This window comes from Dysidea avara, chromosome 9 (assembly GCF_963678975.1).
Source record: "Dysidea avara chromosome 9, odDysAvar1.4, whole genome shotgun sequence".
NCBI lineage: Eukaryota > Metazoa > Porifera > Demospongiae > Dictyoceratida > Dysideidae > Dysidea > Dysidea avara.
The window spans coordinates 7627484-7655335 of record NC_089280.1 but is presented as its reverse complement, the minus strand read 5'-3'; the positions used below and the strand labels follow the sequence as shown (position 1 = coordinate 7655335).

General features: G+C 37.5%; 2 long non-coding RNA genes across 2 annotated transcripts; one reads left to right on the top strand and one right to left on the bottom strand.

Moving 5' to 3' along the window:
* Positions 1-75: 75 nt before the first annotated feature.
* LOC136267784 (uncharacterized) lies at positions 76-2911 on the top strand. Its single transcript, XR_010706755.1, has 3 exons — positions 76-150; positions 349-413; positions 2799-2911. It is a non-coding gene; the product is annotated as an uncharacterized lncRNA (long non-coding RNA).
* On the bottom strand, positions 2817-27622 carry LOC136267783 (uncharacterized). Its single transcript, XR_010706754.1, has 4 exons — positions 27507-27622; positions 4974-5049; positions 3031-3110; positions 2817-2980 (listed from the first exon to the last, which is right to left on the bottom strand). It is a non-coding gene; the product is annotated as an uncharacterized lncRNA (long non-coding RNA).
* Between the last annotated feature and the right edge of the window lie 230 nt (positions 27623-27852).

The following is a 27852-nucleotide window of genomic DNA, read 5'->3' as shown; positions in this document are numbered from 1 at the left end:
TTGTGGTACATGTAGCATTAACTGGCTATGCTCTTATTGTTTCACTCACACTATATCTAATGTACTTATTCCATAGGTCATTACATAAGCGATGTGCACTCTCCTGGTAGTAGTACATGGATGAGCTACAATGACTCTACTGGTACACGGGTAAGAGACTCTAGCTGTCATTGTGTATTGTGTGCATGGTCGTATTAGATCCAGTGTTAACCTATCCAGTTCACTCATTAGGTGTGGTTTTTTACCTATCTATCTGCTCTTCCTTGGCCTGAAAGTATGGCATAGCTATTGAGACCATTACTACCATTGTAATGCAATACCATGTTTACATTTTTATCTTCTGTGCAGATTTCAGAGGTTGAAGTAAGACAAAGATGTCAAACTAGTGGAAATATATTCTTCTATGTTAACAAGTGAGTATTTGTTGTATACTGTGTGTGTGTAGTACTGCTTGTACATGTTATTGAATGGTTGCTGTACATGCAGTGAAACCAAAATCGTTATTAAAGAGAGAGTGATTCTGTTGTCTCAACACTAGGCCAACAAGCCTGGCTTGATCTATGAAAAAGCCCACATTGAGTTAAAATAGACTGAATATTTTTTATTTAAAGTCTATCCACATTGTACCACAGCATACTTTGTGCAAAGCTTACGAAGTAAATTGTAGATGGTACTATCAAGAGTTACATAATATTTGTACTGTTATGCTAATTAGGGATGCAACAATATCGATATATTGCAATATTTTCTACCACAGTACAATATGGCTATTGCTGTATTACAATATATTGCAGGGCTGTGACTTATGGATAATTACCCAGCATACCCAGCATCAAAGCCACCAGTACCGTAAAGAAACAGTGCCAACTAAATTACTAGCTTAACTTGTAAATGCATTTGATTACGGTTGCAACAATATGAGTAAATATCATTATTGCGCATTATCTGTAAACAATGTATTGCTGTATTGCATTAAGACCTTTGGCTGTATTGTAAAGTAAATAATAGCCCATAGCAATGTACTGAGATAAGCAAACTGTGGGTAGTCAAAGCATCCCTCAGTAATGCTTGAACTCAAACATGTTTGATTTTATTTACTCAACAATTTCACTTGTGTAGACTGAATCATCTGCTAATATATTTAATCTAGCATATCTGTAAGTTTATGTAGAACCCAACTTTTAAAATATACTTATTCATGCATGTGCGTGTCAGTGTATAAAGTGTCCCAGGTCTGGGGAATCTGGGTCATGAACTCTGAGTCAGCCAGATTGCTGTTTGACATACAGTTGTGTATGGGATTAGTTCCTTTGATTCTTCCACATGTAACATTACAGTGCTCCTGACTTCAGACAAATTAGCCAATGTCTGACCATAATTGTATTTGGCAGGACATAATGCCCTATCAAAGGAGCCCAAAAAGCCCAGGGTATGCATATTTGGTTTACTGTTTACTTTACTAATAATAGCTGTCTCTTGGTTGCTAGGAGATTAAACATTCAAGCCACCCAAGAGACTGACCACTAATGTACCAACACCAACCCCTCTGCTGTACAGAGACCTCACAAAATCACTTGTAATAGTGTCTCAGCACATACCGTATAGCGGGAAATTTTTGAAAGGTTAAATTTTCGGAAGAGTGCTTGATTGAAAATTCGAAAAAATATTTTCGAAACAATGTCTCTTTACCACGCCGCACCGTAGATAATTAATTCACGGAGAAAGCTAACAGTGGTTGCGTTTATCACATACATAGCTAGAATTTGCTGCTTTGATTGTTCAGTATAGCTAGACAAACGCTCAATCTGGCTTTGATAGAATCTCGTCTAGCTATCCTAGGGTCTTCCTTTGTAAGTTGAACCATGTTGTTTGGCGGACTTCGCCTCAGTGGCCTGCGGATCGAGCCATAGCTAAGTACATGGCGTTTTTCAGCCCATACCGTAGGCGGAGAAAGTTACGCGTGGAAAAGTTTCGCGAATTGCACTCTACTTTGTATACCGGCGTAAAGTTTCGCGATGCTGATTTTGCATATTAATTTATTACTGTACAAATACAAGCATGTAGAAGCTAACCGGCGTAAAAATTTTGCGATAGCTACTACAATCGCGAAACTTTTCCCACGCGTAACTTTCCCCGCCTACGGTATAGATGTTTTTACAGTCTTTCCTAGTAATTTCTGGTCTTTCAAGCTCTTATAGGCTTCAAGACTCGTGGTGTCATTCGTGCTCGCTCATATGCGCGTGCGTGTGGTAGCTATAGCTATATGGCTAGCTACTTGTGTGTGGCGCAGTGCCTAGCTATAATACATTAGGCCTATAGCTAACTGATATTAGCAGAAACTATGCATGCGTACACTCGCAAAAATCATTTATATATACCCAGCTATACTTTCTTTGATTGTCACTTCAAAGCCAGGATGTACTATTTTCGAAAACACAATGTTCTTTTCGAATTTTTCGAAAATATAGCCTTTCGAAAATTTCCCGCTATACGGTAAAAGAATGTCTATTCTCAGCACAACAAAGGGAATGCCTGCAGCCAGAGTGCCTTACATCAGAGAATGCTTACTACAGGCAGTGTTATAGTTCACTTGTGTCCCTACAAAGCATAATTTGTCCGGACAAGTTTGGATTTGTCAGGACATTTTGTCCTAGCGCTAAATAATTCTTATCGGGAGCACTGACATTACTGAAAATGGCAGTGCTTACAAAAACACATCCCTAATAAGGGTTCTCTGTATATACATAGCTATACAGCATGTGTGTACACTACATGTGTAATCTCTTTCTTCCATCCAGGTCAATACTTCAACTCAACAAGTGAAAACTATCACATTTCATGAATTTTATTAGTGACATTTATTTATAATATTTCAGCAATTCATTGAATTATCATCATGTATATAATTAACATTTAACAAGTCAATTTCTTTTCACTCAGTGCACAGGGATGGTATAATGTGACATCACACATTTGTGTCCTTGGGAGAAATAAGACATATTCCATGTTAAATAAACAGAGTAAGGATACCTGTTGATTCACAGATATCACGAATCCCTCATTAGCAGTCAGTATTGAAATATTGAACATATCACAGTGCCAAATATGATCTGAAATGGAAATACAAAATTTTTTATTCATTTTGATGATCTTTATTTAGGGACTTGACAAAAAAATTATTAAAGACAGTAGAATTGGTATCAATTGATGTAGGGTAATCTCTGATCAAGCATTATTGTGTGCAAACCTTGGCCCTACACTTGATTCATATAGTGCTGTTGGTAACTGGGCAAACCTGCTTGATGGGTTGTCATATAATACAGCTACCTGAGCTATGTAGCAGCTCCTTGTCAAAATCTTACAATGATTGTATATCATACAGTACAATTGTATTGTATATTAGGGATCATGGAGATTTGGTTAGGTATAACGAAGCCCAAAAGTACCTTCAGTGCAATACAAAATGCTTCCAAAAATTTGCTATAAAATTTTAATGAGTAGTTTTCTACTGACTGACTGATGCTTTCAGACAAGTGTAACTCAATAATGGCTAAGGCTACAGGCTTGATTTTTTTCACTGTTACAACCTTCTGGTGCCTTTTGGCATATCGCAGTACATACAATGGATGCTTCATGGACTTGCCTGTGTCCTCCTTTGTGTCCCATTTATCTTCGTTGACAGCGCAAGGTGTTGATTTGCAGTAGCACCACATGATGACTTCCCTACCCAGGTTTTCCAATGAAACTGGATTGATTGCAGAGGTCCTTTTCTTTGCTTGTAATGCTGTGTAACAGATTAGTGTTTATTCTAGGGCTGTAGGGGCAACTTCCCACCCTAAAATCTCAGACTCCTTCCTAAACTTGTGAGTGACAACTACACTGTGTACTGATTTTAAATGGCACACAAAAGTATCAAAAATTTCCCCAGGTTCAATCTCAGACTGTCTAATACACAAAATTTCCCTGGTAAAAGAAAAATTTACATACACAATGCAATTGGCTTAAAATGCTCTCGGGTTGGTCTAACTTTTTAAAATTCCATAGGGTACATATAAGCATAGGCAGATCTGAGGGGGGCCAAGGTGCTGTGCCCCTTGGACCTATGTACTATATTGATACCAGAATCTGGAATCATGCATTCACACTATATTCGGAAGTATAGAAAGCCAACGGGCAAATAGAAGACAACAGTTATAAATGTACTTTACAGTTATAGCTAAACTGTACACTGTAAAGAAAGTGAAGCAAATAAATTTGAATTTTTGTGCAAAGATTGAGATACTCTAATAGAGCAGTCACTACTCTAATAAGTCGCATTCTAATGTCATCAATTTACAATTTTTACAAAATTATAACAATGCTATATAGCTACTCCTTATTTTGATTTGGTATACACTTTACCATCAAACAGGTTTATCTCAGATAGGATAACCAATCTTTGTATGCATTGCAAAGCATACACTTTGTTAGCTAAGTGCTATCAAAAAAGCTCTCAAATTCAAACCTAGGAGGTCTAATTTTAAAAATTTCTCCCACTTCAGATTTCTACAAACTGTTGAAATGATGCTGACAATAGCAAGATTTTTGGGACGAGTCACATAGACTTAAAGAAATAAACTCCTATGTAGGAGATACATTTCAATATGAAACAGACAGGGGCAGAGAAAGTAAAATTCTAAAGAGAGTTGACCTAGGGTGTGTACCTACCCAGAAATTAGGTTCTCTGAAATTGAAGGTGACAGTGATTTTGGCAGTCCATTATTATTTATTCGACTATTGTATTAGGTGCGACTAGTATAACAACCTAGACGCATTTATAATGGCCTTCTCCGCTGCCCCCAGACATAGAAAATAGCATACATTCAAAATGCAGCAGATACAATACTCTAATAATGAACACACATTTGATTTTAATATTAACATGAAGTGCTTTACTCAACTGTACCATGAAGCACACAACATTTGCACATTACCTGGCCACGTACTCCAACATGTTGTGGCATGTCATCTTCTAGTCTTCTGATGACACTGGTGGCAGGTTACAGTATCCTACAATAACCAAAAACATATAAACAAACAAGTACACAAAAAAATTGGAATTTTTAACTAGAGTAGGGACCATAGCACATCAATAAAAAGTACTGAAACAAACTGGATTTGTGCACGGTAATAAATCACAGTAAAACAATAAGAAATGTTATATCCCTACTGTGGATTTTTGTATAGCCAGTCAGTCAGTCAGTCAGTCACTAGTAAATTCTATTTTTTTTTAAATAACTTGTACAAAGTGTTTTGGGTCGATCTGAAGGCTTGTGTGGGTTTAGTTTTACCTAACCAATACTGCCTCATCGTCGTCAGGGAAAACTGAGGCTGGTTTTTGTATGTTTTTCATGGGACACACCCAAACCTTTGTGGTACCTACTATGCAGTACTGATGCAACAATATATTGTGTAACCATATATTGTACTGATCATACAACTCAATATATCAAGTATTAATGTATTGAGGTGTATGGATATTAAATATGCTTTACATTTCAATGGATAGCACAGAAATGATGTTATATTGCAGTTACCATTTAACATATAAAAGTGTTTCTGAATATTATTATTATTATTTTTGATTGTTGTGAAGACCTCAAAAGAGTATGGTGCACAAAAAAGGGTACAATTGCTACTGTCAATTACAAAAGAAAAACAAACTTATATAATTATACAATATTTACTATACACAAGACCATATATACACATTGATAAATTATTAAACAGTTACTAGTCCAGCAATAAAAAGAGGGTCTCTAATTATAAAAATGGAACAATCACCAATATTGTTTATGCTCCACTTTGTACTGTCACTATATCAATACAATGGACACAATACACACAAACACTGTATTACTGCAACTCTACATACACAACAATGCATATGAACTGTGCAATAGAATATATTATATAAAGCTAAAAAGCTGTCTGTCTGTCTGTCTGTCTTCTTCGTGACAATGCTAACTCGACAACCAAAGCACATATTGACATGGGACTTGAACGAAATTAAGCACATATTAACTGGCAACTCCAAGTTTGTTGTTACAAACTGTTACATGCTTCTGTTCATTCTCTATAAAGCGTTGAAGGCATTGGTATAGAGGCTACATTTCAGTCAAAACCACGAACAAACAGCCCAAGCGTTAGCGCATAGAACTGTTAACCCAAAGGTCCAGGGTTTGATTCCTGCCTATAACAATGTTTTTCTCAGTGCCACCTTTTTGTGACATATGTACTTTTTCATGTCAGAAAAATGTTTCTCTTTACATTTTGGAAAAGATTTTCCAAGTTGCATGATCATTGCACACAATGGCGTTTAAAGTGGAAGGTTGCATACCCTCATTGCGAAGTGGCACAGGTGCTAATTAGAGGTGTATTGATAATCAGATTGGCTATCGGAAATGCTGAATATCGATTTGTTTTCAACCAATTGGTACCGGATTAGATTGCTACCTGCAGCTTTACTGACTACCACGATACGCACATGCATACTCCTTTAATCAAATAATTATAGCTTCAAACAGAAAGAGATTGTCCATTCGGGAAATTTTTAAGGTTGCGGAAGACTTAAAGTTTGGATGTGTTTAAAGAAGTGCCATGATACGAAGGTTTATACTACTAGTAACTTTGTCAATCATTTATAGAAGCATTCAGAGGAATACAAGAAGTATGAAGTAATGAAGGTGGCGGCTAAAAGAAGCAACAAGCAGTTGAGGTGGCCAGTGAGTCGAGGCTAAAGCAAGTTACTTTGGCCAAAGCTGAAGACATGCATAATGTTTGGGACATTAACGAACTTCAAGCAAAAGCAATTCATATTAAAATTACTGAGATGATTGCACTAGACTGTCAGCCACACTCTGTTGTTGATTATATCGGCTTTGGAGCCTTGATACACACGCTGGAACCTAAGTACAACATATCTAGTCGAAGATATTTTTCTGAAACTGTGATTTCAAGCACAGTTGGGAGGATAGTTTGTGTCATTAGAGGTGTACTCAAAGTAGCAAAATATTTCAGCTTCACCACTGATGTATGGAGCTCGAATGTGAGCAATAATGATTACCACATTGGACAATGTGAGCATTACCACAATGTTATTACACATTACATCACTTACAAAATAGTTGCGGTTTTATTCATCTAAAGTTTGAGTGTTACAAAACAGGAAAGAAAAGTACAGTGTTCCATTGATTATCCAACCCCCTTGGGACTAAGACATGTTCAGATAATTAAAGCCCATTCATTTATATACAGAGCCTGGTTCATACTCTAATAGAACATACATCTTAGACAAAATACTCTAATAGAGCAGTCATTTGTACTGTTTGGATAACCAAGTGTTCAAATAATAGAAATTTGGACAATTCAGGGAGCACTGCATGTGCTTTTGACACTTTAATGGCACATGTGTTTTGAATGTTACATTTCACTTGAGAAAAATTATTTAATTTATTTTCAATGCTTTATAGGTTCACATGCAGAATTACAAAGATGGTAGGGTACAAAAAGCTAAGACAATATAATTGGAAAAGTAATCTAAAGGACAAATCACAATCAATGCCAAACACGCTTTTCTTTTTAGCAGTTTTGTCAGGTTCACCTCAACTTGTACATACTACAAGTATAATGAAAATTAGGAATATTATAAGCTCAAATAGGGATAAAGTAGAGAAACCCAAGGGAGTCACCTGCACCTGCAGATATACCAGTAGACATTTAATCCCTAATTCAGTCATGGTAGGTAGACTGAATTAGAGATTAAAAGCCCACTAGTATATCTGCAAGAGTAGACAACCTCCCTTGTTTCCTTACTTTTTTTCTATGATCCCTAATTAAGCCAGGAACAGGTTATGTATGGTTTCACCATAAAATTTACAGATCCTAAATCAAACAAGGTGTCAGCATGAAGCACCTTGTACTACTTTTGTTATCAGGTCTTTAGTTCACAAGTTAATTCTACCCATGTCACAAAAATTTGAAGTTTTTTTTTGTTTTAAATTTGCCACTACCAGGTGGAAGTGAGAATTAAAATCAGCTTCTGCACAATTACAGCTTATTTACTACTGTTTGCCCATCCAAAATTCGACAGTTGTATCTTAAAAAACTGGCAACTAGTTCATTTTTGTATCGAGACTTGTAATAAGAGCGCACAGCGATCTCACTAAATACTGTGATGATCTCACATAATTATATCATTAGCACATTTGGTAGTCAACCACAGTAGTGATTATAGTTACTGTAAGCCGCACCAATAATGTGATAGCTTACATAACACTGTTGAAGCCTGTTCCAAGCCACCTTAAAATTCCCAAATTTTCCTTGTAAATGTTTGTTTACTTTTTTTGTAACATTATCATGACTGGTGAATCCACGCATACTGCATCTGAAGAAACAGAGTGCCTGATTTAATGTTTTTGTCTGAACGTGTGCTCCAGCTATCAATTACTGGCTCAAAAGTGAATGGCCATTATGCTTTGCTTTCAGCTATGCACAGCCTGTTACACAGTGCTACAAATGAAGAATAATAGGAGAAACGTCTTTGCAATCAATCCAGTAACTACAAAAAATACGGACAATTTGCACGAGTGCCCCAACTATCAATACTGACTCGTAAGTGGCCATTACGCTTCGCTATATAGGCTATGTTTAGCCTGTCTCACAGCGTTACAAAAGAAGAACAGTAGGAGAAGTGCCTCTACAGTCACCATGAAAAATACGGACAATTTCTGAGGGAAGCCATCACACTAGCTACATAAATCAACACCTTGAGCTGTCAGCTGTCAGCAGGACACAGACGAGGACAAAGGTATAATAGGTAAGTCCATGATGCGTACAATGTACGTACTGCGGTATGCCAACAGAGGAGGTAGGACAAGCTCACATGAACTGAAGTTCATTACACAGTGCACTTAAGTGATGCTTGAAAATATTTCATGTGAGCGAATGGTTACTGTACAAAATATCGATGAAGAGGTTCGACAAGATTTGACAGATATTTGAGTTCTACCATGTTTGTAGGTGTGATTTTCATGAAGAAATACTAACCCACTACGGAGAAATCAGCATTACAAAATGACGACATGTGGTGATCACCAATTTGCCATTAAAGGTCTCCAAATTTATCAAACAACCATAAACAATCGTCTGTATTGGATATATCCCTATAGAGAGGTAGAAGAATTCACCTCTTTTGAATATATTTTAGTAGCACTAGAGGCCTTACGTAATTCCATTATGAATTGACGTGGGCTTGTCCTACCCCCTGGTATGCCAAAAGGCACGTCTCTGGACAAAGCGACGTCAAGCAATGAAAGAATCAAGCTTGTAGCCTTAGCCGTTATCGAGTTACGCTTGTCTGAAAGCATTAGTCAGTCATTCAGTCGGTCTGTCTGTCAGGAGAAAATTCCACTAAAAAAATTTTTTTTAAATTTCATGACCACTTTTGGAAACATTTCAGGTCGTACTAAAGGGACTTTGGACTTGGTCAATACTGCTAAGGCATTGGTTTTAGGGTGATATTTTGGCCAGAAAAGCCCAAACATTCGTGATCTCTAATATAGAGTAGTACTGTACTGTATGATAGTAGTGGGTTAATAGTAAAATATTAATATGTTGTGACATCAACATAAACTGTGTTTACAGTAGGACTAACTGGATATTTTTACAGAAGTTATATTTAGTAACACTGAGGTATTATCTCACCAAATAAAGTTTTTGGAAATACCACAGGGTCTAAAATAGTATATTTTGACTGAAGCAACATCAAACAGTGTAGCTAAAATGTACATGATACCTTACTACATAAGACCTCATAAATATGAAAACTTGTAACCTTTCATTTGTGCAATACTGTACTTTGTTTTGTGTTTTGGGCCAATCTAAGGCCTTCCAAAAATTATAGTATTAGAGGAAACAGAGAATGATTTGTTTGAGATGAGAAAGAGGGTCCTTTGCTTGTCAAGTTTACACACTCCTTTATATACACTTCCATATAGCAAGTGATTGTGGGTTTTAGTTATCACAACATAATTGTACTAATTAAGTGTCACATTTCAACACTGTGTTTTTGTTGTATTATTATTTCATGTTTGAGAGGATTTATTATATTTAATGGGATCACAGAAATAAAAACAAAATAAAACAAGGGAGGTTGCCTGCACTTACAACTACACTGGTATATACATTTAATTCAAAACTGAGGTGAATACAATTACTACAGATGGGTCTGTACAGGAACTCCCATATAAATCAACAGGACACACAAAAATTTTGTTTCATGCGGCCAAGTACAGCTAGTGCAGACGTAAGACAGGTAAATGTGAATTTTACAGGAATTGAGAAAACACTGTTTTCACGCATTAGTAGCTCAACAGTGCCTGAACAGAAATCAATCAGTTTTGCTGTGAAAACCCCCTCGGGGTAGGGCACCTCCTATTCCAAATTTGAGTCAAATCTGCCCAGCCATCACTGAGATATGCACCTTCAAAGTTTGTTCGTAATTTTCTCCTTAGTCTACTTTTGCTCACTTTAGAAAATTGCAATAACTCAGTTGATCTGGAGGGCACTAAGAACATAATGCAGCATATTTACAGCCCAATTATTGTACAGATGGAACCAAGAACAACGGAATTATGTGCGATTTTGAAAACTGCAAAAGCAATTTGTTGTCACGCTTACAGGGTAATCCACTTGACGGAATAACTTGACAATTGGTCTGTACATGAAGTTACTATCGTAGTGGAAATCTTTTGTGGACTGAGAGTATTAGCTAAGGAAATATAAAGCAAAATAAAACATGTGAAAAAAACGTGATTGAGATACTCTAATAGAACAGTCACTGAGAAGTAAAAAAAAAACATGTGCAAAACGTGTCGGAAAAATATCTCTCCGGGTTTCAAACCAGGGACCTCCACACCTATATACCAAGATCTTTACTACTCTGCCACTGTGCGTCAGTTGCTCATCTCACTTAACTTCTACCTTATAAATAAAAGTTCTGGTTTAGTACACTAGAATGATAGCTTGTAGATCTATCAGTAGAAACCCTAGAACATTCTATATGTGTTGTATTGAAGTACTCAGAAAAAATTGTGTGCTCTATTAAAGTATACATTAGTACCAAACTGTATGATAGTAGTGGATTAATAGTAAAATATTACAGGTTTTTGCAATTGACTTCGTCCCGTATGCAATAGAGTTCGTCGCTTTTGCAGTAGAATTCGTCCCGTTTGCAATTGAATTTGTCGGTTTTGCAATTGAATTAGTCGCCTTGGCAATAGAATTCGATGCGTTTACAATAGAATTAGGTGCCTTTGCATTAGAATTAGTTGCCTTTGCACAAATTTTCGTCATTTTCGAGGTTGAAGGTAATAGTCCACTTGCTCACCATCCATTGTTCTTATTGGCTAGAATAAGAGCGGGATAAACTTTTGTAACTTGCCGCTTTCAGTGCATGTAGCCTCGTCCTTAGTTACCTGTTGAGACAGCAAAGTTTGTAGGTGCCAAACGTGCAGTAATGCCAGCCAGGGGGAACTACCAGACACTAACTACTTTGTTGCGGCAACGAATTGTTTCACTAATAGTAGACCAGGACAAAATGCAAACAGAAGTTGCCACCTACTTTGGAATACCTCGCACCACGGTGACCTCCATCACTGACACCTTCAGGAAACACAACAGAATATATCCTTTGCCAACTAAACCCAATAGAAGGAAGCTACTTTCAAAACAACAAGCAAAGGCAGTTGTGAATATAGTCAAGTCACAGAATGACATAACATTAAAACAAATTCAACAGCAAATCATTGACAACAGCAACATTTTCTCCAACATCAATTCAATAGATAGAAGTACCATCCATCGTACACTGAAGAGGAACAACATCTCGATGAAGAATCTTGACATCATTCCAGTGGGCCGTAACACCAACTACAATTGAAAACCAATATGAGTATGTACGGCAGTCAATAAGGAACAGCAACGAACATACCATTTTTCTCGATGAAGCTGGGTTTAACCTACACTTGCATCGACATTGTGGCCGGAATGTGATTGGCAAGAGAGCAACCATCTCGCTTCCAAGTTCACGTGGTGGAAACATTTCTGTAATGATTGCCTTGTCAGAGAATGGCATCTTACATCACCAAGCTCAGCTTGGGTCGTACAATGCTTATAAGCTCCTTCGGTTTTTAGACGAGCTCAATATCATTGTGGATGACACTCCTCACATCATCATTATGGACAATGTACGATTCCACAAGACCATTGACGTACAGCAATGGTTTGATAACTCAATGTCGATACTTACCACCATGCAGTCCATTTTTAAATGCAGTAGAAGAGGCCATCTCTAAAATGAAGTTTTACGTCAGACAACAGCACAGCAGTAGTCGTGATAACTTCCTGAATTCAATCGATGAAGGAATACGCTGCATAACTGGTATGGACTGTTGGGGTTGGGTACAACATACCAAGCAGTTTTATGACGCCTGCCTTGATCGACAAGTCAATACTGTCCCAACTTCAGACACTTCAGATGACAATAGCACTGATGATCAACACGAAGAAAATGAACATGAAGAATAACCACAGTTACTGTACAGTAATACAAACAATGTACAAGTACAGCAGTATACAAAGGAACGTTTTACATGAAATCCAGAATATTTACAGTCATCACGTATATTAAATATAACAACACTGTAATAATTATTCTTACACGTAATGCTGGAAGTCCAGCAGTGTGGTCTGGAACGTGAGAAACACCTCGAAAGACAGCACACTATAATTCCGATTGATGAGCACCAATTAACCAAGACGAAAGTAGACAGTGCTAATCGCTCCACGTGAATTATAGTATATTATCGCTTTTGATAACATCAACCTTCAGCAGTTTCTCACTATAGAGAAGCTGTAAAGCACACAACGTACACGCTTCACCCGCAAACAATATAGTAACACGTCAGCAACTCATTTAATACAGACGAAAATTTGTGCAAAGGTGCCTAATTCTATTGCAAACACGTCAAATTCTATTTCCAAGGTGACTAATTCAATTGCAAAACCGATGAATTCAATTGCAAACGGGACGAATTCTACTGCAAAAGCAATGAACTCTATTGCAAACGGGACGAAGTCAATTGCAAAGGTGACGAATTCAATTGCAAAAACCTGTAATATGTTGTAACATCAACATAAACTGTGTTTACAGTAGGATTAACTGGATATTTTTTACAGAAGTTATCCTACAGTACGATAGTAACTGTATAGTAGGGACCACAAAGGAGTAGGCGTGGCCCATGAAATAATATCACCCAAAAACCAGCTTCAATTTTCCTTGAAGATGATGAGGCAGTATTGGTTATGTAAAACTAAGCCTAAACAAGCTTTCAGATCGACCCAAAACGCTTTCAACAAGTTGCTACAGAGTTTTAAAATTTTTTTTATTTAACGGAATTTTCTACTGACTGAGCAAGTAAGTAAGTAACTGACTGATGCCTTTAGACAAGCGTAACTTGATAACGGCTAAGGCTACAAGCTTGATTTTTTCACTGTTCGATGTTGCTTCGGCCCGACAGGTGTCTTTTGGCATACGTACAATGCATACGTACCATTCTTCATGGACTTACCAGTGTCCTCCTTTGTGTCCCATTCATCTTTGCTGACAGCGAAAAGTGTCGAGTTGGCGATAGCACGTGATGGCTTCCCTTCGTAACAGAAATTGTCCGTATTTTTTATAGTGGCTATTCTGATTGCAGAGGTGCTTTTCAAACAGTTCTTGATTCATACTGCTGTGTAATGGATTGAACATAGCCGACAACGAAGTGTAATGGATACTTCACTTTTCAGACGATAATTGATATAACTGGGGTGCGCGGCATCATTTCTTTCTTTCGGTATGCATGGATTGCAGAGGTGCTTTCTGAACAGTTCTTGATTCGAAATGCTGCGTAACGGGTTGAACATAGCTGACAACGAAGCATAATGGATACTTCACTTTTCAGATGATAACTGGGGTACATGATGCCATTTCAGATGAAGTATGCATGGGTTCCCCAGTCATAATTATTATTTACAAAAAAGTTAACAAACAGGTACACACTGAGGTATTTTCTCACCAAATAAGGTTTATGGAAATACCACAGGGCCTAAAATCTTTAATTGTTGTGAAAACCTGCAACGTTTCATTTGTGCAGTACTATACTTTGTTTTGTGTTTTGGGCCAATATAAGGCCTTCCAAAAATTATATATATAACAGTAGCTATACAGTAGCTGTTTGTTAAGTTTACACACTCCTTTATATACACTACCATATAGCAGGTGATTGTGGGTTTTAGTTTTCACAACATAATTATACTAATTAAGTGTCACATTTCAACATTGTGTTTTTGTTGTATTATTATTTCATATTTGAGAGGATTTATTATATTTAATGGGATCACAGAAATAAAACAAAATAAAACAAAATAAAAATTTGGATCAAATCTGCCCATCTTTCATTGGGATATATGCACCTTCAAAATTTGTCTTATTTAAATGTAGCCACGCAGTCTTTGACGATTCCTGGAGAAAAAGTTAAAAGCAAGTGTCAAGACCAACCATAGGCAGGGGCGTATGCAGGAATTTTGAAGAGGGGTTTTCACTACAGCTAAGTGATCAGGGTTTATATTACCTGACTGCTCTATTAGAGTATCTCGATCTTTTCACCAAAATGATAATTCAGAACAATGCTATAGGTGTTGCTATCATGTGTAAACTATTATTTAACTAAGACAAAAGTTTAAAATATGTCCTGTTCCATGATAGATTTCAGATTCTGGAAACCTGAAGTTTCAATTTCTTAATGTTTCAAGTAGTGTGTAAAATCCAAAGGGGTTTCCTGAAACCCCTGGAAACCCCCCTTGGTACGCCCCTGATAGGCTGGCTTTGGAACTTGCAATTACAAAAAGAAGTGATATCTGTACAAAACAACCAAGCTGTCAAAAAAGGTACAACCTTTAAAAGCCTGGGTGAAAGAAGTTGTGAAATCAAAGGTGTTGGCAGCCAACAAATGGCTGCAATGATGTTAATGCTAATAACTTTTTGTTGCATTGTTAAAATTTATTACAGGTTTTTGCAATTGAATTCGTCGCCTTTGCAATTGAATTCGTCCCGTTTGCAATTGAATTCGTCGGTATTGCAATTGAATTCGTCCCGTTTGCAATTGAATTCGTCGGTTTTGCAATTGAATTCGTCGCTTTTGCAGTTGAATTAGTCGGTTTTGCAATAGAATTCGTCGCGTTTGCATTACAATTCGTCATAAACAAAACGGCTCCAAGAAACCAACCCGTTCATTATGAGATGAACTATTTATGCCTTGGAGAGTTACACTTGAGACACTAGAAGGTAATTGGAGCTGGTAGTACGCGAAGCTGATAGCTGTCTGACAAGTTAATTAGCTTGCTCGCGAGTGACCACACCCATCGCGAATGGCGTAGTAGAGTTTGGAATGTTGTTGGAGAGGCTGTAGAGGAAGAATTATTACCTTATAAAGAGTTGTTTACTACTGTTGTACTTGAACAAGTTCTTGTAGCAGCTGCTACATCATGTTTTCATGTTTGCTCCAGCTGCCATTCTTGTTATGGACGAATTTAACTGCAAAAGCGACGAATTCAATTGCAAAAGCGACGAATTCAATTGCAAAACCGACGAATTCAATTGCAAACGGGACGAATTCAATTGCAAACGGGACGAATTCAATTGCAAAAGCGACGAACTCAATTGCAAACGGGACAAATTCAATTGCAAAGTCGCCAAATTCAATTGCAAAAACCTGTAACATTAACATCATTGCAGGCCAACATACATCGTTAAAATTTATATCATTGCTGCCATTTGTTGGCCATCACCTTTGATTTCACAACTTTTTTTCACCCAGGTTTTTTAAAGCCACACCTTTTTTCACATCTTGGCTGTTTCTGTGTGAATTAGTAATACCGGAACAAGAGTAATGTACACAACAAAGTCTGATGGTCTGAAGAAGTTACCAACCAGTGTACAATTTGGGTGAGGTTGGTTTTAACCAGGTACACATGTTACCAACCAGTGTACAATTCGGGTGAGGTTGGTTTTAACCAGGTACACATGTTACCAACCAGTGTACAGAGGTTGGTTTTAACCAGGTACACATGCCTGGTTTACTGAAATTGTTTAAAAGCAAAACAAAAGAACAACTCAAACAAAAAAAGAGAAACACATAATTCTTGCGCTTTCGTTCAATTCGAACAAAAGCTTGCATTGCCAAGGTGATTTGTGTGTGAACGTGATTGGCATACATAATTGGTTACCACTAAATCTGAGTGGTAAAAATGATTTAGTATCTGTACTTCACCAGACCCTTACTTTCTGTGAAGCGGTGGGCAGTGTCAGACTAGCACTTCCTTGTGCAATGTGTATGCACAAGCACACAAAGTTCTAATAGTTGTCCCACTCACTTTCACATAATCAAAATTTTATAGTTGCTACAAAATTGTTATTGAAATTGAATTTTGTATTATAACTCTGTAGATTTTACTCTGGTTCTTCTATAACAGTGCAAGGACTTTCTGTGATGACTATTCCATCTACATACTGGTTTTCAGCTCACTCTTTAATTAGTGGTTTGCCTGGTAGACGCTACTAATGGTTTATTTATTCATAAAACTTTATCGTGTAATTGTGGGTTTTGTGTCATATCTCCATAGTCTTTATCTCAATTCTTTTCAAACAACAAGGCACTCCTACAATGGTTATCTACATGGCAATTGTCAGCTTATTCCTTCAAAGGGTTTACCTTGTGGGTGTGACATAAGTTCGATCTTATTTTATGCAAAATAATCAGTCATAACTCCATGATCCTTTATCAAATTCCCACCAAACTTGGTACTGAGATCCGCTTTAATGAACCCTTTAAGTGTGCCAAATTCCAGCTTGACTGGAATATACGTTTGTGTTTTATGGCAGGTTTTGCAAAGTGTACAAAAAGTAGTAGCAGAAGAAGAAGAAAAGAATGCAGAAAAAAACCCAAAACTTTGGCCACTCATATCTCGGAAATGGCTGGAGTGATTTTCTTCAAACTTTGTATGTAGACTCCCCTACCTGGCAGGCAGCAAATTTGGATAAGAAATATTTTTATGGAGCTACATGTGAAAACACATTTTCTTTCTTCCTGTAAATATACTCATGGTGCTGCGTACCGGCTTCTTGGGCCACACGACACACAGTATTGATATGTTGTGACATCAACATAAACTGTGTTTATAGTATAGGGCCCTAACGAACTTGAATTACTAGACTTCGAACATTCTTCAGTAAACATTCATCAATTTTCGAACTTCTAACTCATTTAAGTTTGTCATTAAAGTTAATCAACCATGTTACATGAAGTACAGTGTCATGTTAATACATACACAGAACTAGTAAATCAAATGGTAGTTGTTATGCAGGTAAACTAAAGCATTGACATTTTTCCTGTTCAAGCTGCTGCGGAGTCTTGTAACAGTTAAACCAGCCACTGAAAACAACCTTTCACTTGGTGTAGAAGTTGCAGGGATTGCAAATAGTGGTTTCACTAGTTGACTTAGACGTGGGTATCATGAAGAGTTTGCTTTCCACCATTGAAGCGGATTAAAACTTCTAGGTATGGTATTTTCAGAAAAATACAGCTCCACTTCATCATTCAAAACAGCAGGATTTCTCGCTTCTTGACCAAACAAGATATCTAGGGCCTTCTTCTTTGCTGGAGGTGGTATGTTTTGTGAAGTTGAGGATGAGGAACTGCTGTTGGGCACTCCATCAGATGCAAGTTGACTGATCTGGTCTAGTAGTTCAGCTTTGATTTCAGATATTTTTTCAGCATGAAGTAACTTCAGGGTCTTATATCTAGGATCCAAAGCTGAGGCAAGCACACTGATATCAGTGGCATCAATTTCATCCAAACTCCACCTTGTTCTAATTTGTCTTTCAACACATAATTTGAATCTTTTTATAACCACTGAATCATTTTCTTTAACTTCTAGGTGTTTGATTATACCAAAGAGGACATGAAGGATGGATGATAATGATGCTGATGCCTCAGAGCACATGTAAGTTGTACCAATCTCCAGTGGGTGAAGTATCTTTACAAGGTCACCAAGTAGCTCCCATTGTATGCTGGTCAAATCCAACCTTCTGTGCTCAACCTTAGTGATAGATTCATCTGCTAATACTGCTGATATGGGCCATCTATTTTCAAGGAGTGATTGGTACATGTAGAAGGTACTGTTCCATCGTGTTTTGCACTCATTAATCAACTTCCGTCTAGGTTGATACATGCTCTCTTGCCATTTGTGGAGTCCCTCAGTGGCTCGGGCACTATGGTGAAAATGTTTAACCAATGATTTAGTAGCACTTAGTGCTTGAGCTATAGCACTGATACCAAATCCTTCGATGACACACAGCTGTAAACAGTGAGCGGCACAGTTCACACTCTTCCATTGTTTCTCTTTAGCTAAAACACGACCTGCTCTTTGAAAATTAGAACCTTGGTCATGAACAATGGCCACTACATTGTTATCAGTTATGTTGTATTCATTTATGACTTCCTTCAATTTCTCGACTATATTATCTCCAGTGTGCTGCTCAGGAAACGAATAAGTGACTAGTGTGTAGCTTTTCAACTCCCAGGAGTTATCAATGAAATGCAAGGTAAGAGAAATGTAGGCATCATTCGAAACGCTGGTCCAAATATCAGTGGTGATAGCATATTTTGACTCATTTGCAGACAGAATTCTTTCCAGCTTTTCTTTGGCTACAACAAACTTACGTCTTACAATGTCCATCACATGGACTGCTAACGGAATTATGTATCCAGGTTCCAGGTAAGATAATAATCGCTTGAAACCTTCACCTTCCACAATAGCAGCAGGTAGCAAATCCTTCGCTACCATCAATGCGATTAATTCTGTTATTATCCTCTTAGCTCGTGTTGGTGGACATTTCACACGAGAAACAAAAGAATCCATGTTACTCTGGTTTGAGCCATTGGAAACCACTTTCGGTTTATATTTATCCTTATAATAATGCTGTAAATGATCTCGAAGATTACTAGTGGTGCCATGATATGCATACTCTTTGTTGCACAGTTGGCACAGAGCCTTCTTTCCATTGGTACACTTGGTGAAATAACTCCACACGTCTGAACGAAACTTTCCTGACGAAGCACTGCTGCTTTCAGTTTCACCAATAGCTTCTGTTTCACTAGTCTCTTCACTGTTTAACTCGCTACTTCTCTCACTTGCATGGTCACTCAAAACTTCAACTTCCTCAGACGACATCTTTAGATACTGTAATTTTTTGGTTACGCTTCTGTATACTATTCGATTGTGCAATTCGAATTAATTTAAATACGTTCGAAAGTTCGTTCGTTCAAATGAATGTTCAAATCTTACTAAATTCGTTTGGGCCCTAGTTTACAGTAGGACTAACTGGATTATTTTTGCCTTATTACTTATTAAATATCTTTCTCATTACGATATTTTTGTACAGAAGCTATATTTAGTAACGATAAGATATTTTCTCACCAAATGAAATACCACAACATAGGAGATGGAAGATTATCAAAGTTGGGGGTGCTCAAATTTAGTAGGTGGTATGCACTTCTATGGCACACCTAGCATGCGAAGCATATTAGCTCTAGGGGGTCTGGGGGCATGCCCCTCTCCCAAGGAAATTTTTGAGAATTACGTGCCAGGAGATTGAATTTGTTGGGCATTTTAATAATTAATATATAACTGATTTTATTCAATTGTTTATTAGCATTCCACATACAAATACATGGTGTATTAACCATTACCAGTCAAATGTACCTGTACCAAAGTACTTATGTCTCTCATCATTGCAAATAAAATCTTCTGCCACTAGTGTTGTGTCTAGTTTATCAGACAGTTTCTAGTGCACACACAGTAGCAAGCAGTTGTTTAATCGTTTCTGAGCCATTGTAGATCTTTTGTATGTATGTCTTATAGCAGAAAACGTGTGCTCACGTGTGGCTGTAGTTATGGGAATTGTCAAATACATCCTCAATAGCTTGTGTACTTCAGATAATATTGTTTTGAATACTTCTTGTGTATTCATTGCTTTACATATTGTTCTTAGCCTGTTACTTTCTTGATAGATGAGTCAGCTACTTTGCTTGTATCCGGTAAAAGGGCAAGATGGCACCTCAGTTTCCTAAAGTCAACATCATTGTTGTAAAGTGACTTTTCAAGAATTTTTATTGGCCCTTCATATACCAAACCATTTGCTGCATTCAACAGTGTGTTCTCCATTGCTACCACTAAAGACAAGCTGGGTTGATCAAATCTATCATCTAATTCACCAAGTATTAGATCACATGCTTTAAAATATTGTTGTCGAAAATATTGTTTAACTGGTTCGAACACATTTGGGTGATATTTTATGATCGGCCACGCCCACACCTTCATCGTCCTACTATCGTACTGAATGATATCAAAAGTAGCCTTTATTTGTAACTCCAGCAATAAAGTGATGATGAGCATAAATTGTATCATGAGTATAGTGATATTTATTCTATTATATCGTGATACTATAATTATCGTGATACTACATCATGATACTATATCATGATACTATATCATGATACTATATCATAATACTATATCATGATATGATTAGTGCTCTGCGATATATCGGTAATACCGTTTATCGTGATAAATTATCATAACCGATTATCATACCGTGACATCCTTTGATAACCGATATATCAAAATACCGGTACCGTACAGCGGAAAATATTGGCGGGAGAAATTTTTGGCGAATTGATCATTGGCAGAAATTGACGAATAATATTTTGGCGAATGTATGACATTACTTTGCCTATGCAATTTTAATCTGACTGCGTAGGCGATGAAGCTTACTACAGTTCAATGCCTTTCATTCGAATCGACGCGCTCTTATGCAAATAGCTAGCTCGAGAGCTAGCTGTAATTAAAACAGCATGCACTAGCTCGCTAAGTCACTGGGACGCACGTGGCAAGCGAGGCGAGGGCACTGAGCTGAATCGCTTGAGCTGAATTGCCCATCTTCCTGAGCTATTAGTAGTCTAAAACCATACTGTATTCAATGGGATAGGAAGACTAACCACCCACCGCTGTAACAATATTTACCCACTAATGAACAGCGTCTACTACACTTTCAGTGTTTAGGAAAATGGCGAGTAAAATTTTGGCGAATCAATGCACGCTCGCCAAATTCGCCAAAATTTTCTCCCGTCAAGATTTTCCGCTATACAGTATATCGATGAATACCGGTATAGGATTGCTTTTAACCCACCCTTTGGTGTTTAATTATCCAATTTGTTGATGGTTTAGCAGACACACCCTGAACAAAAACTTGAGGTTGTCACATTACAACACATGCTTACTTGTACTGAACTATATTTTTTTGGTTTTTGGGATGATTCCGCTTCATACTAGGCCCAAGAAATGATGCAACAGTTACAATAACAAGCTAACTATATACCGATATACCGCGATATTTTCCTGTTACTAATACCGAGTATTCAAATTTCAATACCGCCGAGCTCTAATCTAATCATGATACTATATCATGATACTATATTGTGATATCACTATACTTCAGTTAGTAAAATAGACACCTTCAACCTGAAAGATAGTGAAGAGTGGACACATCATTCGGAATACTAATACCACTACTACCTCATAAATGGAATCTAGGTAGCCATTTAAAAACAAGCTATGTTACGAGCTTGGTGAGACGTTTACAGATTGGAATAAATCAAGCCTATAGTCTTAACCATAGTCAAGTTCTGATTGGCTAAAGGAATCAGTTAGCCAGAACAGTGCAGCTTAAAGGCACATGATGGCTAGTTACACAAATACCTCATCACTCACACATTTTACTGTGCTGTTGAGTTTTGAGTCTTCAAATGCAGTTTTATTACACAGTACAGGTATATGTTAGTGATTTGGGCTTTTTCCTTAACAATACTATCCCAAAAAATAGTCTAATCTTCCCTATATACCAAGCGTATTAGTTAGGCATAGCCAAACCCATAAAAGTAATGTCTTTGAAGCTGACCCTAAACCCTTCCAACAAATCTATATGAAATTTTAATTTTTCTACTTTTGCAGAATTTTACTGACCACTTCACTTTTCAGTAATTAATTGTTGAGGTGCTTGTTCAGATGCAAAATTAATTTTATGGCATACCTAGTACCATTCCTTCTTTTGATGTGGTATGAGTGGGTTCAGTAGTCATATAAAAAGTAAATAAGGAAAAAACTAGGAAGTTTAAGTTGGATTAGGGATCACAGAAAGAAGTGGTAAAACAAGAGAGGATGTCTATAGCTACCTGCAGATATACTAAATGGACCATTTATATTAGTCCCTAATCCAGTAATGGTTATAGACTAAAGTATAGGGATTAAATGTTCCATTAGCATGTCTGCAGGTAGACAACTCTCTTGTTTTACTACTTTTTAGCTATTCCCTTTCTTTCTTTGATCCCTAATCTAACTTAATTTTCTTTAGCATTTATTCGTACAACTGACAAAATCAATTATAACTTCTCTTTTGAATAAGGTAACAACTCTTTTAAAGTGCGCCAAGAAATTAAGCCATGAAAGAGTAACTCTTTCATGGTTGAATTTCCAGGCACACTTAACAAAGGTACACCGAATCATGCTGTATAAGCATTACTGTACACTAAACTACTTGGTTACTATACGTCTACGTAAACGCTGTGGACTAGCAATCTTGACTGGGTTGTTTTGTGTACGTAAATAAAACAACAAAGTAATTACAAGACAACAAAACTACAAAACACGCTAAAAGCAGCCTTGAGAAACAGGCGGCCACAAATAAACTACCTACAAAGAAGTGTTACAATCTATGAAATTACTTTATATTGTCTCCTTACTGAATCGTCGTATCACAGTTGGTTTCTTCAAGTTTTATCACAAATCCAGGGTCATTCATGCGTATACACATACAATGGAATCATGCCACACGTCTGAAAAACCATCAACAGCCATTTGCCGGATGTTTTAGCCTATTTACAATGATGTATCATTGTTCAAAACGTGACTATCAACTCAAATACAAATGAAATATATAGCCCTATTATTGAGAGAAACGTTATACCAGGTTATGTTATAAACCCACAATAGTGCATGAACTATCCAGTAATCCCAGAAATAGGACCTCTATGAGAGTGCCCACTTCAGGATTAGCGCATCGTACTATGAAATGCACAATAGCAGCACTAGTGGGTTGGAGTTGCATTCAGTGCATGTTTTATACCAATGTGCCGGAAAAATCCAATTACATCCATGAAAGGGTTATCTAAACCAAAACAGCCAAGCTTTAAAAAAAAGTGTGTGCCCTCCAAAAAGGCCAGGGTGAAAAAAGATGTGAAATCCAAGGTGACGGCCAAGAAATGGCTGTGATGGTAGGTTAATGGCAAAATTTTAATTACAACAATTCAGGTGAGTTTGGTACCAAATCCTAGTGGAGGAGGCAATGCAAATCCACCTGAATTGTCGTAATTAAAATTTTGCCATTAACCTACCATCACAGTCATTTCTTGGCCGCCACCTTGGATTTCACATCTTTTTTCACCATAGCCTTTTGGGGGGGGCGCACACTTTTTACAGCTTGGTTGTTTTGGTTTAGATATCACTTCTTTTTGTATTGCAAACCACAAAGCCGGCTATAAACTGGCTTTGGTACTTCCTTTTAACTTTTTTATTTTCTGTAGGAATTGTGGAACAAAAGAAGCAATTTTGTGTATAGCTTCTAGAAAGATTAAAAATATTTGTATATTTAACAATGAATGATAATCACATACTGTAGGTAATGAGGTGGCTTCTAGCTTATACATAACTGAACTGTACCTGAAACTCTCATTGTTTATAGTTGACCTCTTTTCAGGGTGACTTGTTTCTAGCTGAACTCTCTACATGGTGATTTGTTTCCAGCACATATTTCTACAGGGTGATTTGTTTGTAGCTGATCTCTCTTCAGGGTGACTGCTCTATTAAAGTATCTTGATCTCGCACTTGCTACACCAAGTTGCATTTCGTGTTATAACTTTTGTGGCTTTAAGTCTGATTCTTCTACACCATTGAAGAGCGTTTCTAAAATGATTACTCCATCTGTACAGCGACTTTCAAAGCATTACTCCAAGTGGCTTTTCTGGTAGGCGTGGCAAGTAGTCGTTTTTTTTTTTATTAGCCAATCTCGATTACATAATTGTTACACACTGTTGGTTTTTTCATTGTATCTTTGTGGTTTTTAACTCGATTTTTTTCAAACCACAAAAGGTTTGAGGTTCCAATAGTTAACCTATTCACCCACCAATTTTCAGCTTCTTCCCATAAGCGGTTTACCCTGTAGGCATGACAATATATTGGTGTTATTTTTGTGAATAATTGCTAATAACTCCTTGACTGTTTATCATATTCCAGCCAAACTTGGTACCAAGATGTGCCTTTATACCCCCTTTCTGTGTAGAGGTGTAGCGATATACCGATACATATCGTATCGGTGGCCGATATAGACATTTCTAGTATATCGGTGGGAGCCGATATTGCTGCTAAAAACCGATCTAATACACTGATATACAACTAAACTATCTTGAGGGCACTGTCCAATGATTAAGCCACCTTATAAACCCTATTATTATTTAGCTAACAAGGGCAGGAAACAGTAGTTGGTCTCCCTTGTCTAAAAGCAGTACGATATGTGAAGCCATCTAAGTGCATGGATAATTACTGTTTTGTTGTCACAAAGCTTACCAATCATACAGCAAACACTCATAGTGTTGGCCTGGGGAAACAGCAAAAAGATGAACCAAGAGCACGGCATAAAACAACTAGCCATCTCTACAAGCCATTAAAATGCAGAGCAATCTGGCAGGGGCATGTATTAAAATATTTGTGGGTGCCTTATAGTCTGAGCTGTCAATAGAGGCCACACCACCATGGGTAACCAAGCATAGCCAATAACCTTAAGACTGTCTTCAGTAGCTAAAATAAAGTTGAACATGGTATATGTGGCTCCTCAAATATAAATAGCTACACTTAGTTATATCAGATATCGTATTGGTATTGTATTGGTTTCAAAATGAATAATCCATATCGTATCGGTATCGGATTGGTTTAGTTTTCTTATATCGGTACACCTCTACTTCTGTGTGCCAAATTTCAAGGCAATCGGATATGGCATTCGCATTTTATGGCAGTTTTTGTACAGGTGTAAGTGTGTGAAAAGAGGAAGAAAAAAAAGAAGAAAAAAAAATGAAGAAACTAAGCCAATTTTTGAAGTCGCATATCTGGGGAATGCTAGAAGTAATTTCACTCAAATTTGGTATGTGGAGTACTTACGTTGGCAGGTGTGTCCACAACAAAATTCGTCTTGTTTCATAAAGGAAGCACGGAGCTACGGAGGTGTGAAAATCATGTTTTCTTTATTCCTGTCAATATACTCACGGATATTGCATGCTGGCTTCTTGGCCACAAGACACACTACTGTGTGTCTTGATTAATTAAACTGTTTAATGAGTTATCAAACTTGAATATTGGAACTGGTTTTGTCTTACCAAGTATTCAAGTGCTCACAACATTGCATTAAGACAGCATTGTATTGTCTATGAGCCTTATCCACAATGATGCTTTATGACATCATGAGAATAAAAATTTATTTTATTTATTTATTAATGCTTTACAGCACAAGTGCTGAAGGTCTGTAGGACACCTGGTCCTACAGCCTGCTCAAAGACTTTAGTTACTTAGACTTTAACTACTTAAGGTGTGTTTGAAAAGTTGGAGAAAGGAGAAAAAACCCATTCTATTGTTGATGCTAGCAATGTCTCGTAAATTCACTGCGAACAACACCAGCTGTCCATTGTATGACTACTGCTTTACGGAGTGTACCTTAGCTTGGCCAGCTACACTGTCTCACAAATAATTTCATATTTATGAACCACAGACCCCCAAAAGTTGGTAGAGGCACTCGGAAAGTATTTCTTTATACAGTAGGTCTATGGATCAAGTTTCCACAATTTGTCCTTGACAAGTGAACAGCTTCATAGATCCCTTTTTAACAATAACAATAATAACAACAACAACAACAATGTGGAAACTGGTAAAATGCACACCTGCGTCTTTCAACAAGATTTAACACACATGAGAAATCATAAGAGCCAAGGGCTAGGTTGTTTCTTGAGTAATATTAAAGTGGGTGATTCATGAAACTTGGTATGCTAATCTACAGTACTACAGGCTCGCATAAAAACTTTTAGATGTAGTCCACAAGTGGAGTTATCCTGCACCCTAAAATAGTTAATTAAGTACATGGGTTAATTCTAATCGCAACAAATTGGCATTGTATGGCTTCAGTACTTACTTCAATGCCACCTTAATGGGTGTTATTGGACGCAAGTACAGTATCAATAATTGTAACATCAAGGTCGAAATTCTCAAATAGAAAACTCGCCATATAGCAGTCAGGCAAGTAAAAGCAATAATATAGCCTTACTTTAAAAAAAAAAATTTTCCTAGGCAGAAATTGAAGATTGAGATAGCCTAATAGAGCAGTCATCCATATACAGCTGAGCATATTACAAGTTTAACCAAAGGTTAAACAGGGTTAACTTAGAAGTGTCTCTATGGTGATGGTGGTTTACTGGTTGCTAGGAAGGCACATGCACGCATGCACACACACAAAGCAATGACTTCAGCTGCCATGCTACATATATAGCATGCACCAGCACTGGGACACCAGTGCACAACTCAGGTGCTACGAGTCAGCGCAGGCAAATCTTCCTGGGGCAGGACTAGTAACCGGAAAGGAGCTGTGCAATGTCTCACTTAAAGTCCCACCTGGACCTTCACCCACTATGCAAGATGATGGACAATTGACATTTGTTTCCCCAAGCAACCATTGATGTTACAACTGGGTTGGCTGCTTCACCAGGCCACCAGGCCCCCATTTAAACCAACTGGAGCAATGAGAATAAAGTTTGCTGCTCAAGGAAACAACAGCAACTGCATGGGCATCATGTAATCAAACCTGGAACCTTTTGTTTACCAAGTCAATGCACTAACCACTTTGCTATTGCTGCCTCACACATGTGTGTACACATGCATGCGTGCACACCTTGTGTGGCCATCATCTGATCATTATTAATTGTTCACACTGGTACCAGTATAAAGGCAACCCTGCATGCTGCATTCACAACGAATACAATACTTAATGCAACAAGTTCAAATGCCTTGAGAATGCTGTAGTTCTGATACAGCACTACGAACATCCATCACAGATAACGATAAGCATTTTAGCGACAAATAGTGAAATTTTATTTCCATATTAGTGGCTCCACGTACTAACACGCAACTAACACAATTGCTACATCAAAACAAACCTTTTGATTTGTTGTTTTCTATGCGCTTGTAGTTCATATTCGTTCGTCCCGCTTCACCATCCCTGCGATGTCTCATTTCCGCGTGCTTTATGTGTCGCACATGCGCAAGACGGTCGGCATTGGATAGAGAAAATTCAAAGGCTTTCTTGTGTTGCATGGGATTATATGTGTGAGTTAAGTTGTAAATTAGTGTTATTGTTGTATTTCCATTGGAGAAGGAATAATAAGATTGGCCTGTTTCACCAAGCTGAGGTTATGAAAAGGATAATAGATCTCGTATTAGATGCATAGGCGGCGGAAAGGTGGGGGCTAGGGGGCTGAAGCCCCCCTGAGAATGATCTGAAAA